General features: G+C 43.9%; 1 protein-coding gene across 4 annotated transcripts in view; it reads right to left on the bottom strand.

Moving 5' to 3' along the window:
- RCAN2 (regulator of calcineurin 2) overlaps positions 1-18,401 on the bottom strand; it is a 302,524-nt gene that overhangs the window by 256,865 nt on the left and 27,258 nt on the right. The window contains exon 1 of one of the 4 annotated variants that reach the window (XM_055407204.2): positions 18,311-18,384. The exons of the other annotated variants lie outside the window; for them this stretch is intronic. The gene's annotated coding sequence lies outside the window, so the exon portion shown is untranslated. Of the gene's footprint in view, positions 1-18,310; positions 18,385-18,401 lie in introns of those variants that run through there. 4 annotated transcript variants of the gene reach the window in all.

Consider the following 18,401-nt stretch of genomic DNA (forward strand, 5'->3'; position numbering starts at 1 on the left):
AATGTTAAAAATCTTCCATGACTCCCTAAGATCTAGTAAATTCAATAAAAAGGGTTTTTCCACCCAGCAAACTCGGACACCTGCAAGATGACTGTCTTCCTGCCCAGATGGATCTTACTCTCTCGTCGGTGTGAGAAAAACAAGTCTTAAGTCAAGGCATCAGCCTCCAGCTCTGTCAATAAAGACAACAATAATAACAACAGCAGTGATGCCGGGCTTCCTTTGTTCTGAGGGCTTTATCTGTATCAAAATATGGACAGCTGTGTGGCCCTGACCAACAGACTCCCCAGCGCCTCCTACTGACAGCTCGCTCACCCTGAAATTCACACCTGGGGCTGCCGCCTTCACAGCCCGCTGTGAGCCCGCCTGCACCAGCCAAGGCCGCCTCTCAGGGACCCCCGTAATCCATCCCAAGCCTGTGCCCCTCACGACACCTCGTGCCTGACCTAGTCTTCTTTTCTACTTTCCGCTGAGGACAAGGCTGCGTCTCTTCCACCCGGAACTCCTGTCGCTGTTAAACAAGACCTTACTCTGCAAGGTAACCTCTGACATTTCTTTTTGACTTTTAAAATGTATCTATTTGGGGCTGCACTGGGTCTTTGCTGCTACGCGTAGGCTTTCTCTAGTTGCGGCGAGCACGGGCTCCTTTCTAGCTGTGGTGCCCAGGCTTCTCACTGCAGTAGCTCCTCTTCTTGCAGAGCACGGGCTCTAGGCGCATGGGCTCAGTAGTTGTGGCACACGGCTAAGTTGCCCTGAGGCACGTGGAATCTGCCCAGACCAGTTTTGAACCTAAGTCCTCTGCATGGGCAGGCAGATTCTTAACCCCTGGGCCACGAGGGAAGTCCCCTGACATTTCTTGAATTGAATGGAATTCAGGAGTCCTTCCTTTGACTCTCAGCTCCCCAATATACCCACTGTCTAACAGTAGGCAAGTAACTTAATCCTTCCATATTCAGTGTCTTCACCTCTGACATATGGAAAACAGGAGCATTTATGCCTTAGAGTGCTGTTTTGAGAATTTAACAACAAACACAATAAGGCATTTAGGGCAACGGGACAAAAAGCCAGGGCTCGATAATTATTAATTATAATTAGCATTGGTCATCTTCATTCTCTCACATGACACAGGATCTCTTCCTCTCTTTCCTAGAATCATCAGTCTTTTTACACATAGAGAGATGAAGTGTAGACTTTGGGATTGCTTCACTGGATCTGAATCCTGGTACAACCACTTCCTGGCTGTGTGACGTAGGACATGTTACTGAACATCTCTGGGCAGTGTATGCAACATGAGGGCCATCACAGTACTGACTTCATAGGGTTGTTATATGGATTAAAGGAACTCTTGTTGTTTAGTCACTAAATTGTGTCTGACTCTTTGTGACCCCATGGACTGAAGCCCACCAGGCTCCTCTGTCTATGGGATTCCCCAGGCAAGAATACTGGAGCAGGTTGCCATTTTCTTCTCCAGGGGATCTTCCCCACCTAGGGATTGAACCTGCATCTCTTGCATTGGCAGGAGAGTTCTTTACCACTGAGCCACCAGGGAAGCCCAAAGGAACTCTAAAGTCAAACAAACCCAGATTCCAATCCAGGCAATCCAGTCCCAGTGCTGAGTGACCACTGTGGGGCAGTGGTCCCTGGTGCTGGGGTCTGAATTCGCCTTCTGCCACTATTTTCCTCGGTGATTTTAGGCAAGTTAGTTTCATTTTCCATAGCTATGATTCAGGCTGATGGAGAGGCCCAAATGAGATCCTCGTGGGCCCAGATCTGGACCAGAGTCCTGCGGCAGTAATCACTCGGGAGATGTTAGCACCTGCTGACGCTGACGGGCACTCGTTACTCTCACAGTCATCACACTTTCACATCTTCATCTCTCTCGGATAACTGTTTACTTACCAAGAAAGGCATATTGGGCAGCAGGTCCAGCTGCTAAGCTGCTAAGTCGCTTCAGTCGTGTCGGACTCTGTGCAACCCCATAGACGGCAGCCCACCAGGCTCCACCGTCCCTGGGATTCTCCAGGCAAGAATAATGGAGTGGGTTGCCATTGCCTTCTCCAAATAGGTCCAGAGTCTGACATAATTTCAGACCAAGATTAAGAACTTCTCTTCAGTTTCCCAGCCCCCGAACTTGGCTTGCTAATCCATGTTTCCTGCCTGAGTTTCACTTGCCATTCTCCTTCCTTTGAACACCATTCTCCAACCTGGATAAAAATGCCGTCGGCGTTTAACCACAGACTCCGGGGTTCCTTCCCAGGGAGCTCTCTGCTCTTACTGCTTTCCCCACCATTAGCAGAGCATCCTCCACCCTGGGAGGGCCTCTCAGCCTCTCCTTTCTGCCTCCTGTCTGCACATGTGTTGACAACACTTGGCAAAGCGAACCCATTTATTCATGTTTTTACATCGCCTCCCATATGGCGAGCATCCTTGCTTCTGTCTGTAATAGTCTGTGCCCGGCATGGCTCCCGGCCCACGGCGCTGGCAAGACAAAAGCAATGCAACACCACGACCGCGACCCACAGCCACTGCTATTCTCTCTCCGTCTCTCTGTCCCCTCTCTCCCAACAGACGGTGCAGAGCCCTGCTCATCTCTCATTACCACTTTCTCAACTTAGTGACTTCCCGAGTCTCAGATTTTCATTGGTCTCCTGCTGTGTTAAATCCAGAAGGATGAGGGTTCTCACCAACCCTTTCCATCGCTGGCGCAATTCACCAGTTCACTCTTGGTCTGAAAGTAACTCATTGTCCTGACGGCTTCGAGTCACTTTGTAAATCCTTCCCTTCTTATTTCCTTTGGTTGCAGATGTTTTCTTTTTCTCCCTCCCTCCCCCAACACTCCCTTATCTCCACCGCTTCCCTCTCTCAAGCTTACAATCACAGTAATCACAGTATCCGTTAGGTTCCTAAAGGATCAAAGGCAGATTGGACTTGTGCATCGTCGGGAACAAGAGCACACCTCCTCCTCTCTAGATGGAGCTGCCTGCCCGCAGCCTGTTTATCCGAGGCCACCAACTGAGAAGCTGACACAGGCTGGGCAGTTTTCCTCCACACTGTCAGAAAGTCACAATTCCGGATGATCCATAATTAGTTCCTCACTTCTGGTGCCATGTGTTGTTTACAAGAAAGAACTGACCCAGATTCTAGCTTCGAAAAAAAAAAAAAAACAACACCAAGCTGAAACCTTTATTAAAGTCCTTTCTGGTCAGCTGCAACTGGGACCAGTTGTTCCGAGGGGCCAGCTCACTTCATCGCTCTCTCTTCCAATAACCAATCAGGGGCCAGGCTCATGAGAACAGAACTTGGTTGGTAGGAAGGTTTCTGGGGAAAAACTCCAGGTCATGGGAGTCAGACTGAGCCAGTGGAGGAATCAAGTAATAGCAGCCAAGTGAGCTTAATCACTAATAGACCTTTTAAGAATGGGTGACCGCCTTTCCTGGCTTCTACACTGCCTTACTCCAAAGACCATGCTTGAGATGAAGTGTTAGGACGGTGTATGTATATAATCACTCTACTTGACCAAAAGACTAGATGGAAACACTTGTAGCTTTAATGAACTGGATCATCATGGTGGGTACCATGATAGTCAAGACGGCGGCTTCACCATTTCAGGCTGCAGGCTCCTGACAAGTACAACCGAACAGTGTGAGAGGCCTGACCAGTGTCACTCCAACAGGACACTGGAAGCTCTTTACATCAGAGGAGAAAACTTGGGCCCCTTCTCCTTCCTGCTCTTTTAACCAAGTTCAGTTCAGTTCAGTTGCTCAGTTGCGTCCGACTCTTTGCAACCCCATTGACTGCAGCATGCCAGGCTTCCCTGTCCATCACCAACTCCCGGAGCCTGCTCAAAATCATATCCATTGAGTCGGTGATGCCATCCAACCATGGAATTCTCCTCGAATTCAACCTGGAATTCTCCAGACCAGAATCCTGGAGTGGGTAGCTGTTCCCTTTTCCAGGGGATCTTCCCAACCCAGGGTTTGAACCCAGGTCTCCCACATTGTAGGCGGATTCTTTACCAGCTGAGCCACCAGGGAAGACCCAGAATACTGGAGTGGGTCACCTATACCTTCTCCAGCAGATGTTCCCGACCCAGGAATTGAACTGGGGTATCCTGCATTGCAGATGGATTCTTTCCCAACTGAGCTATCAGGGAAGCCCCCTCTAACCAAACCCAGCACCATTCCATATGTTTAACTGGAAAAATCAGCCAACAAAATGGAAGCTTCTTATTAAGATATTAAAGACCAGTTTTATGACTGGGTTCCCAAAACCTGATTCAGTACCAGGAATGGGGCGGTACGAAGGATGAAAAACAGTATTTGAGGCCCACCTGTCTTTTTGAGAGACTGTTGTTATTTGTCTCTTTATATAGCCACTTCATTCTGCCTTTCAGATGATGGTGTGAGTCACATAGAAGATACTCAAAAATATTTGTTACATAAATCTGGACAACTCTTTTTCCTTCTCTCCACCAGTTCATTTTCTTTTACATCTTCTCTACTTCCTACATTTCTTAAAAATTGTGTCCTCCTCTCAAACAGGATCTCAACGGCCTTTTCACTTAGAATGCATTGCTGCTCTTGTTTAGTCGCTAAGTCGTGTCCAACTCTTTGCAACCCTCTGAACTGCACCACGCCAGGTTTCTCTGTACATCACTATCTCCCTGAGTTTCCTCAAACTCATGGCCACTGAGTCAGTGATGCCATCCCACCATCTCATCCTCTGTAGCCCCCTTCTCCCCTGGCCCTCCATTTTTCCCAGCATCAGGCTCTTTTCCAATGAGTCAGCTCCTCACATCAGAATGTATAATTAGCTCAAATACCAAATATGAAACATTAAAAACATAATAGGTGTATGGCTATGAAAAAAGGGTCTGGGAAGTGCATAATATGAGGAGGAAAGAAAGCAAGTCTGATCGACCACTTAGACACGGTCTGACCTTGGCTTTGATGTGGGGAGGGTGAAGTCTGGTATAACACAGCCTTTGTTCCTTTGTTCTTGGTGTTATCACCACTGTGTACCAGTCAGCACAGCCACCCTTCAGAGTACCTCAGTTCAGTTCAGTTGCTCAGTTGTGTCCGACTCTCTGCGACCCCATGATCACAGCATGCCAGGCCTCCCTGTCCATCACCAACTCCCGGAGTTCACTCAAACTCATGTCCATAGAGTCAGTGATGCCATCCAGCCATCTCATTCTCTGTCGTCCCCGTCTCCTCCCGCCCCCAACCTTTCCCAGCATCAGAGTCTTTTCCAGTGAGTCAACTCGTCGCATGAGGTGGCCAGAGTATTGCAGTTTCAGCTTTAGCATCAGTCCCTCCAATGAACACCCAGGACTGATCTCCTCTAGAATGGACTGGTTGGATCTCCTTGCAGTACAAGGGACTCTCAAGAGTCTTCTCCAACACCACAGTTCAAAAGCATCAATTCTTCGGCGATCAGCTTTCTTCACAGTCCAACTCTCTATTAAAATCAATGCAATGGGACTGCAGTATAGGACATTTGTTATTTTGTATACTTTAGAGAGAAGACTCATAAATCTATCTGCGACAAAGAAAAAGGGAGTGAGCCACATAGATATCAGGGGAAAGACTCACCAGGTTTAAAAAAAAAAAAAAAACTTGCAGAAAAAAAAAAAATCCAACAGTGGCTGAAGTGTGATGGGAAGGGAGGGTGGGAAGAATGAACTCAGAGGGAAAGCAGGAGGCCAGTACACACAGCACCTCACAGGCTACGGAGAAGGTTTTGCTTTTTCCTCTGAGATAATAAGCCGCTGGAGGATTTTGAATGGAGGAGTTTCATAAACTGACTTCTGTTTTAAAATGATGTTCTCTGGCTGCTATTTGGGGAATCGACCAAAAGTGGAAGGAGGAGACCAATTAGGAAACGGTTGGCAGCAGCTCAGGCAGGAGGTGATAAGGATGGAGACCAGAGATGTGGCAGGTGGAAGGGTGAGAAGCAATAGGAGTCTGGAGATTTTTAATGTACCAGCAGCATTTTGCTGATGAACTGGAAATGGCGCCGGGGAGGATTTGAGGATAATGCTGAGGTTTTTGAGTACCTACTGCTTCTAGGTCTCAGTACCTAGAAGCAGAAAGCTGCCATTGCCAAAGATGGAGGAGACTATGGAAAGGACAGGCTTGGAGAGAGACCATGAAAAGTTTAGGACAGGTTAAGTTGGAGATGCCTACTATTCAGCTAAGTGATGAGCGGAAGGTGCTCTGAGTTCAGAGTTCATGGGAGAGGGTGACGTCACAGATGATATTTAAATCCATGGGGCTGAATAAGGGAGTTTAGTAGGAGAAGAGGTCCAAGGTCTCAGCCCTGGATCACGGCAGCATTTCAGAGCAAAGGTAACATCTCATGAGTGTGTTGTAAGGATTCAATGAAATGGTACATGTACTTTAAATGTACTGGGAATCTTCATTAAAAATCAACAACCTTACACATACCCCTCTTACCCCCTGCTAGCCCCTACCTCCACTGGATCTCCCATCCCAAATCCCAGGGACCTGGACCTGGGGAATCCTTCATTGTTCAGGAAGGAGGCGCGTAGAGAAAAGAAAATCTTGTTCTCCCCATGAAGGCTACAAGGGGGAAAGTTTTCTGGCTTATTTTCCAATCTGGAATGCTGAACATTTTCCCACAGTAACATAAACAGTTTCTAAGATCTCTCAAAGCAGAAAGCTAGTACTTTATCTCAAGTACATCATGCATATAACAGCCTTTTGGGCAAGCCTGGGGATCTAGTCATAATTTATGAGGTTTCTCTGAGAAAATACCTTCCAAATTCCAAATGACTCAAGAGAAACGTAAATTTAAAAGGAGGCAGGCTGACTCCTTACATAAAAGCACACATGTAAATTCTAAAGATGGATATATCAGGACTTCCTTTAAAAGCAGTGTTCTGGGGACTTCCCTGGTGGTCTAAGACTCTTTGCTCCCAATGCAGGGGCCCTGGGTTCGATTCTTGGTTGAGTAGATTCCACATGCTGCAACTAAAAGATATGGAGTGCTGCAATAATGATTGGAGACCCCATGTGCCTCAACTAAGACAGGATAAAGCCAAACAAATAAATGAAAATAATAAATATTTTAAAAAGACAGTTTTTTTTAAAAAGTGGTGTTCTGTCACAGAGAGCTAGCAAGAATAAGCAAGTCCAGCAATAGTCCCTTTGCAGATTCTGTGTCATTTTAAACATTGTCACATCTCTCTGCGACCCTTTCCCCATCTCAATTCCCAGTGCTCAGCCAGGGAACAAATAGATTATTGAAAATGTTTAACTCCAAGATAAATCCCCTATCAAGCTGTATTTCTCCACCACAGTCTTTATCTTGATACACTGCAGTTGTTTAACTGTCTTCTTCAAAATTAAGTCTGTAAATACTTGGCTGTATCTAGTTCACATTGTATCTCCAGACCCCAGCATAGCACCTGATACCTAGCAGAGACTCACTGGAACTTCTTAAAGGGAAGAGGAAATCAAAAATCAGCTTTTTCTCTGGCAGTCCAATGGTTAAGACACTGCGCTGCTACTGTGAGGGGGCACGGGTTCGATCCCTGGTTGGAAAACAAAGATCCTGCATAGTGTGTGGCACTGCCAAAAAATATAAATAAATAAACAAACAAACCAAAAGTAGTTAAAAAAATAAAAATCAGCCTTGGTCTTAATCCCCTCCATAACATGTAAAATAAATCTCCTTGAAAGAAGAAGGAATACAGAGGGTTGTTCCAAATTAGGAAACTAACCAATCAACTGACCAATCAAGGAAGGTTCCGGAGGACTGTGCTTTTTCTGAAATAACAAGACACAGGGATTTACCCCCAGGGTAGAGTTACTCAGATTGGCTTGTGGAAACTCAGGGAGAGAGAAAGCATCCATAGGACTAGCCTATGGGGGGTATGGCCTCAGAAGTACCTCCTGCCTTCCAGATGGTCATGCTTTTTTGCTTAAACGATAATGTAGTTTCCCAGGCTCCAGAGCCCTGAATTCTTAGGAATCGTGTTTGAGGGGAGTTTGATTAGCTATTTGCACGAACACTTGTCTGTTTCTAAAGAACATTTTTAGAATGCACATATACATGTGTGTTCTGTTAATCTGCAGACTCATAAAGCATATTCATGCTTTCCTCTCTTCTCTTTTGCTCTAGACAATGTCTTATGGCAACCGATGGTCCATAACGATCGATTTATGACCATCCTCTATAGCTTCTCAATGACAAGGATTTTTTTAAACATATTTTTTAAATGGAAGCATAGTTGATTTACAATGTTGGGTTAGTTTCAGGTGTACGGAAACACAATTCAGTTCTATAAACATATATATGCATATATACTTTGTTTTTCAGATTCTTTTCTATGTTATTACAGGATATTGAATATAGCTCCCTGTGCTGTACCGTAGGTCTTTTTTATCTATTTTATATATAGTAACGTGTATCTATTGATCCAAACTCCTAATTTATCTCTCCCCTCTTTGTCCTCTGATAACCATAAGTTTGTTTTCTATGTCTGTAAGAATAACAAAGATTATTTTACACAGACACAACTCCATCTCAATATCCAGCATACAACAGGCACTCAATAAATGTCTAGAGAGCTGAACTGTCTAACTGGCTGCCTAGGCTATTTTCTCCTTCCTCTTACTCTTTTTGATAATAAACGGTAATTTATAAATCATCGACCAAACCTTAGGATCCTAATGGGCTGAACTCTGCCCCTCACCACTAGGAGCCAAACATTAATAACAACAGAACATAAATGCTGGCGATGGCAGTGCAGGCACAGTAGAAGCCCAGGCAATCTATGGCCTTGGAAGTGCCTTTACAGAGGAAACCACACGCTGTTATCCAAAACTAACTTGGAACTTTTTTTTAAGCTGATCGTTGTCAGATCAATCACTGAAATATTTCTATAGTGGATAATGAAAGACTGCTGGCTACCATTTCAGGTCTGAATAATTTATTTAAAAGATCCATGAGGATTAAACCATTTTCTTCTGCAATTTCATCCTTTTGGGGCACTCCTGACATCACTCATCATTAAAAGACTGAGGATGAATTTACAAAACAGAGATAATATTTCAACTTTTGAGCATTACATAGAAGCTTGCAGATTCCGTTATGTATTGAGAATCTGCTCTGTTTAAACCACCGTGATGCTGCTTCAATGACTGATGCCCGGTTGGGCAGAAAGACCCAGTTGTGAGCAGGTGGCATAGGAGGGGACCAAGACTACAATTACACGGGGACACACAGGTTCCAGACGAGGGATCAGTGAGGTGAGCAGCAGAAAAGGCGAGCAGGCAGCACCGGAGCCTCAGGGGAGGAAGGGCTCCGGCTGGAGAGAGGAGTCAGAAGAGAACTGCTGGAAGCGAGCAGTACTGGAGAATGGATGGGGGCGGGGAAGCAGCCTGCATTTAGAGGGGCAACGGGGAGCGGGGTGGGATGCAGTACATGGAGGAAGCAGCGCACAGGGAACGGTGTTGAGGAAACCACAGGAGTCCAGAGTGACACATGGTGGGGAGCGGGGGAGGCCATATTGTCATGCACTTTTCCAAGGCATCAATCTGCTTCCAGTGAGGACAAAAAGGCAGGGGTGAGGAGTGCTATTGGAGCAGCCGAGTGTGATCATCAGAAGTTCATTTCCAAATTCCCAAGCAACTCAGCTATGAGTTGAGAGGGTTATGCAGCAGGAAGACCACATAGGTAGGTTGGTAAGAACCTTGCCAACAGGGTTCCGCAAGAACTGCTGTGGACCAAATCGTGTTTTCCTGGCCAAATACAAAGCTCCACTTTGTATTTGGAGATGGAGCTCCTGACCCAGGGATTGAAACTGCCGCTTTTGCATCTCCTGAACTGGCAAGTGGGTTCTTTACCACTAAGCCACCTGGGAAGACCTTTTAGAGAGTAATTAATAGTAACTGAGGTTTAAAGGGTGGACCCTAGTCCTATAGGATTATTGGCCTTATAATCCTCACACAGACCCACAGACAACACAGCAAGAAGACAGTGGTCTACAGGCAGAAAGAGGGCCCTCACCGGGAAACACACCCACTGGCACTTTGATGCTGGGCTTCTCAGCCTCCAGCGCTTTGAGAAACACATTTTCATTGTGTAAGTCACTGGCTCTGGGTACCAGACTGAGTTGACCCATACAGGAAGTGATGACAGGTTTGGAAAGTGAGAAAGGGGCAGGGATGAATAAGGAGGAGAATCAGAAGAAAAACCTCATCACGGAGGCAAGGGGAGTGGGTTTCAGGCAAGGAAGGGTGGTCACTGGTGTCTGTGTCATGTAAAAGTTGGGGGAGGCTGGAGACTACACAGTAACTTAGGTTTCCAGATTGGGGATTCTATGACCTTCAAAACAGTAGTTTGCAAAAGGAGAGCAAAAAGAAGTTAAAGTTAAAGGAATAAGGAGTGAGTCTCTGGGAAAGAACACAGACAGCTGAAGGTGTAGATCTTCTTTTAAGAAGGGAGATACAGGACTTCTCTGGTGATCCAATGGATAAGAATCCACCAGCCAATGCAGAGGACACGGGTTTGATCCCTGATCCAGGAAGATTCCACATGCTGTGGAACAATTAAGCCCATGCACCACACTACACTACTGAGCCCACAAGCTCTAGAGCCTGTGCTCTATAACGAAAGAAGCCACTGCAATGAGAAGCCTGTGCGCCGCAACTAGAGTAGCCCCCACTCGCTACAACTATGGAAAGCCCACATGCAGCAAGGAAGACTCAGCGCAGCCAAAAATAAATAAACAAATAAAAATTAAAGAATAAAAGAAGGGATATGCAAAGCCTAGCTGCATCCTTAGGGGAAAGTTATTTTTCTCTAGGTGAACATATCTGTCTTATGGTTTCAAAACATTTTTTGTAAAGCAGGGGTTCTTTTAATCACTGCTGGTGACTTCCAAGGATGTGCTGAGGTGTTTTGCAACATTGTCCCATTTCTGGCAAGTTCCAGATTAAAATGACCTTGCTGTTTTTCCACCTGAGAATCTCCCAGAAGCTTAGGAAATGTTTCCCCTTAGTCCAGGTACATATCTGAAAACCTTTTATTTTATTGAGGTTGATGTTAAAGCAATTTTCAGAAAATCTTCAGAAAGCCCTGCCAAGCATCTGCCTCATTTGGAACTGAGTAACCTCAGAAGCTGCCTGGGGATATGGTGCTGCTCTGCCCGCAGCCCCTGACCCCTTGCACCCAGCATCACTAACTCCTAAGCATGTTCGATCTAAATATTTCTCTTATCTATGCCTCAGTCCATGTTCCAACAGGAAGTAGCCTCATCTGATCACAGAGGGAACATAGTTTGAGCTCCTAGTTCACCCTTAGTGCCTGGCACACATCTGAGAGGAAACTCAGGGACCACCTGTCCATACCTGATCACTTGAAAATCAGGTCAGTGGGGAAGTCCTTCTGCACAGTATAGAGGACACTTTCTCAGAACTCTTATTAGTTAAGGAGGGGATAAACCTTGTAACCTGTTACCCCCACAATTTGTACAACAGAAGTCAAGGATAGGACATGGTAGGTGTGTACAGAACCCCAGACGGGCATCTCTGTGCCCATTTCCAAAAATACTCATTTCAGCATGCTTCTGTCATTGAAAAGTCATGTTCTGCCCAGGCTGATTAATTTCTTGACAATAAACATGAGTGGGTTATTTTTAACTTCAAGCAGGCAGTGAAAGGTTGAGTCCACTGGGCTGGGGTCAGATGGGATGGAAGTGTTTTGGTTTTTTTTTTAAAGGAGATGAGATCAGGTTGCTGGTAGATTAACTGGTCCTCCCCTCACTTCCCCAGTGTCATTCACTAGAAGAGTAGTTAAGGATGATTTTCAAGGCCTTAGTTAACAAAAAAAAAGTAAAAAGTAAAGTGTTAGTCACTCAGTCATGTCCAACTCTTTGTGACCCCATGGATTATAGCCCACCAGGCTCCTCTGTCCACGGGATTCTCCAGGCAAGAATACTGGAGAGGGTTGCCATGCCCTCCTCCAGGGGATCCTCCCAATCCAGGGATTAAACCCAGGTCTTCCACATTGTAGGCAGATTCTTCACCGTCCGAGCCACCAGGGAAGCCCAAACAGGCAGAACAACTGTAATTCAGACATGCTTCAGTTATTGCAGCTTCAAATTTACTTTGCCATAATCAATTCTCTGCCTCCACTCTTGCTGCTTTTTGTTTGATTTTCGTTTATTTATTTTTTTGGCTGCGCTGGGAACATAGTTCCCAAGGTTCTGCATGGTTTTTGTTGCAGTGCTCAGGCTTCACTAGTTGCAGCCTGAGGGCTCTAGAGCAGGCAAGCTCAGTAGCTGCGGCCTGCAGTTTCAGTTGCCCTGTGGCATGTGGGATCTTAGTTAACCCATCAGGATGGAATCCTCATCCTCTGCATTGGAAGGCAGATTCTTAACCACTGGACCTCCAGGGAAGTCTCTGGCTAATTTTTACAATGACATGAAAAGAGAGTAGTTGAAATGCTATACTTTCTAGCACCCAGTAAGGACTGTTGCTTCTGCTGCTATGCAAAGCAGAATAGCTACTAGATTCCACGAGCCAATACAGTCAAGAGTTATGCTTATTCATTCAACAAAGAAATAGGGAGGATCTACCATGTGCTGAACAAAACACAGGAAAGTGAACAGCCAGGGTGTCTGCCATCATGGCTTTCAGAGTGAAATGGGGATATCGTGAATCACCCAAAAAGGGTCTTCTTTCTCTTTTCTCTTTTCAGTTTTTCTCTAACAGGGATTCTCATGAACTCCTTTTCAAAGTTTAAAAAAGAATGAACAAGAAGATGAGCTAAATGAACAGAGAATAAACAATAGGAAAGCACTGGTATGTGTTGCTGAAAATGTTTTCTATCTATTATCACCAAAGCTATTATGCCATCTGACCCCTTACAACCTTATGAGATCAAAGGGCAGTTATCCTAATTCCCATTTTGCAGAGCAGAAAACTGAGGCTCAGACATTCAATGACTTGCTCAAGGTCTCATAGCTATAATAGAATAGCACAATCAGGACCAAAATTAAGATCCCCTGAAACTTGATCTAAAGAATAATAATAATAACCAATGGTCATTATCATTAATGAGAAACGGGCTCTAAGGATGCTCTGATGATCTGCAGCAAAGACTAGAATGGACAAAGGAAGAAAGAGCTGGCAGAAACCTTGGGGATCATTCTGCCCAATACCTTAATGAAAACTAGGAAGCTGAGGTCAAAGGGGCTCAGGAAAGGTCCTGTCTCTCATGGGAAAATCAGAGCCAACCCAGGACACAAGCCCAGCTCCTCTGATCCACACACTGCATTGCTCTCGCTGCACCACTAGGAATGTCAAGGAATGCTAAATCTGATAATGTTAAAAAATGACAACAAACACTAATTGGGCATTTTGATGTGTTAGACACTTTTCTACACAATTTTCTTTTAAAAAGCTGGGTAATTTTATTAAAACTTTAAATAAGAGAAGGATGGTGATTTGTACACACAAAAAAATGCCCCCTCTTTTAAAGGCAACCCAAGGTTACTCTCAGTTGGCGCTGTTCATATGTAGTCTTGATGTCCAGTCTTCCTAGACCTTAGCCCATAAGCTTCACTGCATTCCCATAAGCTATGAAATTATCCTCTCCTCTCTCTGCATCAAAACTCATTGTCCTCTGTTCCAACGTTCCAAAACCTTACTAGGAATTCATCTGTAGCAATACTAAAGTGCTAAGGATAAATACACTGTCATATATTACCTCCTCCCTGAGTGTCTGCATTTAACAAGACTTTCCTTTTCTTTACCCAAAGTGGTAACTGATGTAGTCATTTTGGATAGACTCGGAGATCTTGGAAACCAGAAGCTTTTAAAATCCCATTACATTGTCATTATCTTCTCTACCTATGCCAGGCTGGTACTACTTCCTAGCCCCATTCACAAAAATGGATGGTGGCAATAAGAAAATGATTATGAACCATAGGTGATACGTACAACTGTCAGTCATCAGAGTCAGGACCTAGAGTGACAAAGAATCCAAAGGCACCTTGATTGACAAAGCCAGTCCCAGGAGAACCATAGCAATGGAGAGTTTTTCCCAAGGTCAGTCCTCAACCCTCCCAGACACTGTTTTCAGGTTGAAAGGAAATGTCAATGCCTTATTCCAAAAGAAAGACTTAAGCAAGCCAGACCCCTGGTGGGCGGGGGAGCATTTTTTGAGGAGAAAGTTTTCATCATGTAGTGTAGAGGCATTCAGTTTGGCTCAGATTTGAAAAACGTATGACCACATTTTTTAGGAAAAAATATCACCCTGCCTTCCTTCCAAATTTAACTTAAATGATTTTCATTGTAATGATGCTTAAATATGTACAAACATACAGCTGAGTTCTTACAGTTTCAACTCATCTAAAACCTCCAAACTGCAACTAAATGCTCTAACCAAATATAAAAAAATTTAAAAACCAATCCAATGCAAACTAACAACAGTGACTTAGTATTCAGATCATGATGTTTTGCTAAACATAACCCTCCCTTTCCCATTATGATTCTGGTATGGAAAACTCCAAGGCAGGTGTTCCGAGTTCAGAATGTTCCCCCCAACCACCTTGCAGTAGGACACTCCTTCCCCATTGCTTCATTCACAGCAGCATTAAACATTACTGGATGATCACGGGGCCTTCACTGAAGGCAAATTACATAATAAATCCACCAGTAAATTCCTGTAAGCTCACAGCAACTGAAGTAGTGTTGGCACCAACTGGATTGTAAATAAAAAGCAAAAATTCAGGTACCAAAATGGCATGGCATCATCATAAGGTGGTCATCTTACTTCAGATTATTTTTTCACTGGAAAAAACCCACACAATTTAAATGTTACCATTCAGAAGACCTAAGTCCTCCTCCCACAAATGCCCCTATGAATCCCACTTTGTCAAGGAGTGGCAGGCGGGGACACAGAGCATTGCTGGGTCCTGGCTCCATCATTTCTAACCTGTAAGGACTTAGACAAGTTACTGGAATTCCCTGAGACTTAGTCTTCTCACCTAAATAAACGGGGATCAAAAATGGAACCTACCTCACCAGGGTGTTGAGAAGACTCTGGATGATAATATGCGGAAGCTGCTTGGCCCAGTGCCTGGTGGTTTGTAGCTGCCCAATGATCAGCCACAATCATTCCTGCTTCCTTACTTGACCTCCAAGCTCCATAAAAAGAGGGAAGAATGCTCCACTGTACCAAAACAGATGCATTTCAAAACAATCTGAGATGGAGGCAGAAGCCTTTCCTCCATGACTGCCAATAGAGATCCGGTCCACTATTACCACTCACATTCGGGCTTTCGTATGTAATTCGGCTGTGGCACTGGATAGGATTCTGAGAAGCAGCAGCCTTTAGACAAGGTGAAAGGAGTCAAACTTGTGGAGTTACTGATATTTACAGTTAGCGATTGTGGCAGGAGGAGAAAGGCTCTTAAAACATTTGAAGATATTCAATCCTCGATCCCGTGCTTCTGAATGATTCAGAATAGATTCAGTGATCAGTCTATATTATCACTAACTGGGTGCCCTCATAGGCAAGCCCTTGTAATGACTGCAGGTGGTGGTGGTCACAAGATGGTCTTCACCCTCAGGGTACTTACCCATCCAGAGGAGAGGTAAGTAAATAAAAAGACAGCTTAAAGCTTCAACTCTAAGCTTCACTAAAGACAGGGACTATGTTCTACTGGCTTCTACAGCCCAGAGGATAGCACCACACCTAGTGCACAGAAGGGATGAATGAGTGAACCAATCAATACATGAGTGAATGAACTACAAAGGTTAGACTGTGTATGCACCACAAAAACAGACTCAAAAAAAGAGTGATGCAACAAGGACCCAGTGTATAGCACAGGGAACTCTGCTCAATATTACGTACCAGCTCGGATGGAAAGGGAGTTTGGGGAAGAATGGATACATGTACATGTGTGGATGAGACCCTCTGCTGTCCAGCTGAAACCATCATAACACTGTTAATCAGCTATATCCCAATATAAAATAAAAAGTTTCTTTTAAAACAGTGGTGGTGGCTCTTTTGAGGGCTCAGGGATGCAGGGAAACTGGAAAAAACAGAACTTGAAGTTCAAGGGGGCAATACTTGCCACCCCCCAAAATGAATAATTAAAACTGAACAAAAACCATCTGGCCAAGAAAACCATTATCTGGGAGGTGATCTCTCACCAGACCAGATAATGAACCATGTCTACTAGATGTTCTTATACCTGGATGACCTCAAAGGACTACTAGTTTCTCTTTTTTTAATATTAAAAATGTTATCCTTTAGCTAAGTATTTATGTTCACCTGTCTGAATATAGCTCCTTTTTATTGATAGGAGGGAGAATAACTCTACGTTTATCTAATTTTTCCATTCTTTTGGAAGGAAGAAGTATTATTTTAGCTTTTCAACACCTTGGGGTCAGTGCAATGAAGGTGTCTGAAAAGAATTTAGGGACAGATTCTAAATGGAAAAGTTCCTGAACTGAGTCAAAGTGAGGACTCTGCCAAGATCTGGAATCACTCCTCTGGAAGTAGAGTAATCCAAAAAGAGCTCCTGGTGGATGGGGTCAGGGAGTGGGAGCAAAGCAGGAAGGCTGCTGCCATGATCATTTGGGAAACCCACCATGTCAAGCCCTCAGATACACTGAAAATAGCCCCAAATATCAATTAGATAAACATCTCTAATCTTTATTATTCTTGGATCTTCTTCCTTATATGCCCTTGAAATTTATACAACCATATAAAGCCCTAGGATTGGATACCCCTAAGGTACTTCTGATTTCATTCAGATAAAATAACCTTCTCAGAGTATCACACGTTGGCTTGAATTGTAAGACAATAGCCAGGTGTGGTCATAAGGGTCTCGTAATGGTTGATCTGGGATGAAGGGGTTAAATTAAAAGTGGAAGTACTGAAAACATGGTATCTGTTTGGTCCTTCTCATCCAAGACAAAGCCTTGGTTAAACATTAGATTTTAAAAACAATTTTAAAGAAACTGGAAAGTTCCTCATGAGGAACCACACCATGTGGATATTCCCACAGGTGGAGACCATGAAGGTCATTTTATGAACATTACAGGGTCATTCCTTCAGTGCTTGTCTGTGGCCTCCAGGGAGGTATTGAGGTTAATAAAAATGACCTTGAAGAAGCAGAGCCCCACAGGCAAAACCATGCAGCTGGGTTCTCCCAAAATGCCACCGTTGCCTGTCTCCCGTCCCTTGTAAGCTATTAATGATTTCACCAGCACATAACCTAGAGCCATCCTCATGTCTCCATGGCCTCAGTTTCCAGCTTCATGGAAAGCTGTAGTTGCAGACTGGAATCAAGCAACTTAGTCCTAGGGGAGCAGAGGGGGGCTGTTCAGGTTTATCATTTAGCTCACCTCCACCCAGCACAACCTTTCCAAATCATCTTCAGGGACTGGGTAAACTTTCCTGACCTTCCAGAATGATACTGGACGTCTCAGTGTGGTTGTTTGTGAACCAGAATGAGAAGGAGATCCCCTCTCCCCAACCATGATATCTTAGGAGGCAAATCAGGTTATAAGCCAAGAATCCTTGAGGATACACATAAAATAGATAAAATAACAGAGACCTACTGGATATCCCAGGAAACTATACTCAGTATCTTGTAATAAACCATAATGAAAAAGAATCTGAAAAAGAATATTTTTATACATATATATGTATGTATAACTGAATCACTTTGCTATACACCTAAAACAACTCAATGCTGCAAATCAACTATACTTCAGAAAAAGAAAAAAAAAAGGAAAAAGAACCCCCAGGTGAGCTGCAGTGCTTGGACACAAGGTCAGAAGGTATGCCTTGAAAATTTGACTAAGCAAATATTTCAATCCAGCGCTTCACCTAAATGTCACCTTGTCAAATTTTGAAGTTTAATGCTAAACAACAGCTGTGTGTGGAATAGAGATCACTAAGAAACAGAAAAATAAGAAAATGAAGAATCCCAAATAAACACATTTATGGTATCTCAGTTGCTGAATATCCTCCCTAACCAAAATTTAACCTTTTTATAAATAGTTGATTGCATAACAGAAAAGATAAAATGAATATCATTAATGTCCACAGCAGGAAAAAATTAACATATTCATGAATTAGCACTTTGCTTTCACTTTGTCTTGTCAAGGCTGAGACTCTGTTCTTGAACAAATAAAATTTTGTTTGAACTACCATTAATGTATCTGTATTTCAGTTCAGTTCAGTCGCTCCTCCATTTAAAAATTCAGAGAATGATACCTATAATCAAATACTTTCCTTCAGTACAAAGGATTACCTCAAAACAGGAGTATAAATTGGAATTTGTTTTGTCCTGGCCAGATACCATCTCTTGGCTTTTATCTTGAATAGCTACAGAAGTAAAAAAA

Source organism: Moschus berezovskii, chromosome 23 (assembly GCF_049115385.1).
Source record: "Moschus berezovskii isolate FMDL1 chromosome 23, NW_MosBer_1.0, whole genome shotgun sequence".
In the NCBI taxonomy this organism is placed as follows: domain Eukaryota; kingdom Metazoa; phylum Chordata; class Mammalia; order Artiodactyla; family Moschidae; genus Moschus; species Moschus berezovskii.